Genomic DNA, 2595 nt, shown 5'->3' on the forward strand with positions numbered 1-2595 from the left:
AGGACCTATGACAGTCTCCACAACAGTGGTCAAGGGGCTGGAATTGGAGGGAGTTACAGAGATAGTGAGGGGGTGTAGGAACCAGGCGAGGTTGTAGAGATTGCGGGGGGGGGGGGGGGCAGGGGTTGGAAGAGATAGAGGGGGGTGCAGAGAGCTGGAGGAAGTAACAAATCAGGCTAAGGACGATGGAGTTTGAAAATAAAGATGGCTCTCTTAAAACTGAAAGGTTCTGGATCAGGCAGAAATGGGAGTCTCGAAGATTGAGGACGCAGAATTTTGGAGGAGTTGAATTTTACACACAAAGGGTAATAAACAGCACAGGAAGTTTCCCAGAGTCTCCCCATACACAAGAAACCATCGCCTCTGCCCAAATCAGACACTACCAGGTGTGTGCTGAACAGGAAACTGTCAGGATTGGGATCAGGCTGAGAAACAGCAACAGTCTGTATCCCTGCACGACCCTTCGGCCCATTGAGTCTTCCAGTATTCCCCGTTTCCTCAGATCCCTCTGTGCACGCCCTGCCCCAGATCCTCCTGGAGAGCCCATGTCCCAAATCCACCCCCATCCCATATACACCTTGTTCCAGCTCCCACACCCACCCCCCCCAACCACTGGTGGACTCACCATCTTGCTGCCTCCTTGCCCAGCCCCTTGCCCCCATCCCCCAGGTGCCCATCCCCTTGCCCCCATCCCCCAGGTGCCCAGCCCCTTGCCCCCATCCCCCAGGTGCCCATCCCCTTGCCCCCATCCCCCAGGTGCCCAGCCCCTTGCCCCCATCCCCCAGGTGCCCATCCCCTTGCCCCCATCCCCCAGGTGCCCAGCCCCTTGCCCCCATCCCCCAGGTGCCCATCCCCTTGCCCCCATCCCCCAGGTGCCCAGCCCCTTGCCCCCATCCCCCAGGTGCCCATCCCCTTGCCCCCATCCCCCAGGTGCCCAGCCCCTTGCCCCCATCCCCCAGGTGCCCATCCCCTTGCCCCCAGCCGGACTCACCAGCCTGGGTCAGGTCGGACAGGTCGTAGTTGGTGGCCGCCCGGGGGAACTCTCGCAGCTTCCTGTTGCTGAGGTTTAGCACGCCGCTGTTGGCCGCCTCCTCCAGCGCCTTCTCCACACTGCGGCTCAGGCTCAGGCTTCCCGTAGGCCCCGCCTGGGGCAGCTCATCCCCGCTCGCCATTCGGCCCCTCTCCGCCTGCTGCTGGATTCACTCCCTCAGGCCGCCAGGGACACGGGTACACTGTCTCCAGCTACTGGGGATCCAGTGCCAAAGGCGCGGACACACTCGGTCAGCACTGGGGAGGGGGAGGGGGGGATACACTGTATCAGCGGGAGGCAGATACACTGTATCCAACTGGAGGCAGATACACTGTGTCCGCTGGAAGGGGATACTCTGTATCCAGCGCCAGGAGATACACTGTATCCGCCCCAGCCCTGACTGACAGCCCTCTCGCCCAATCGTAGCCCGTCCCCAACAATCACCGGCGCCCATTCTCTCCCGTCGGCCTATCAGAGCCCGGTGGGTGCGGGTGCCGCGGACCTTCGGGAGCCCGACCAATCGGCAAGCAGCTATCCGGCAAGAGGCGGGCCCCCGCCCTGATTGGCGGCAGGACGGCCCTACAGGACCCGCGGCAACAGCCAATAGCGTCCAAGGGCACGCTCCCGCTCCTTGAGCAATGAGAGGAAGCGGGGCCGCCCAGGGCGGGAACGGGCCCAGCCAATCAGAGGCCGTCATTCGCTGGACCATTGGCCAATAGCGAATGAGGGAATCTCAACGACCTCTGACCCAACCAGTCAGGGCTTTCCAATATCCCCATTCGCCCCCCCCCCCATCCCACCTCATGGTGGATTCCCTAAAGAAAAGGGAGTGGATCCCACTGAGGGAAGGCAGCCAATGATGAAGGACGGTCAAGTAAGCAAAGCTTCTCATTGGCTCACCGAGGCCAAAGGATTGAGTCAATGGGAGAGTGGAGCCAATGGACACATCATGATGCCTCCTGGCACAAGGGCACCAAGAGGAAAGTGCCACCAATGGCAGCGTCATTAGGAATGGCCACACCACCTATCTCTCCAGGTTAAAAATCTCACAACACCAGGTTATAGTCCAACAGGTTTAATTGGAAGCACTAGCTTTCGGAGCGACGCTCCTTCATCAGGTGATATACAACCCTGTCACGGTGGACGCTGCAAGACGTGTCAGATCGTGGACATAGATACCACCATTACGCGTGGGGACACCTCCCACCAGGTACATGGCAGGTACTCATGTGACTCAGCCAACGTTGTCTATCTTATACGTTGCATGCAAGGATGCCCGGAGGCATGGTACATTGAGGAAACCGAGCAAAGGCTACGACAACGGATGAATGGGCACCGCACAACAATCAACAGACAGGAGGGTTCCCTCCCACTTGGGGAACACTTCAGTGGTCCAGGACATTCAGCCTCGGAACTTCGGGTGACCATCCTCCAAGGTGGACTCCGGGACAGGCAGCAGCGGAAAGTGGCCGAACAGAGGCTGATAACTAAGTTCGGTACCCATAGGGAGGGCCTCAACCGGGACCTTGGGTTCATGTCACATTACAGGTGACCACCATTGCACT

This window comes from Chiloscyllium plagiosum, unplaced genomic scaffold, assembly GCF_004010195.1.
Source record: "Chiloscyllium plagiosum isolate BGI_BamShark_2017 unplaced genomic scaffold, ASM401019v2 scaf_656, whole genome shotgun sequence".
Classification (NCBI taxonomy): Eukaryota; Metazoa; Chordata; class Chondrichthyes; order Orectolobiformes; family Hemiscylliidae; genus Chiloscyllium; species Chiloscyllium plagiosum.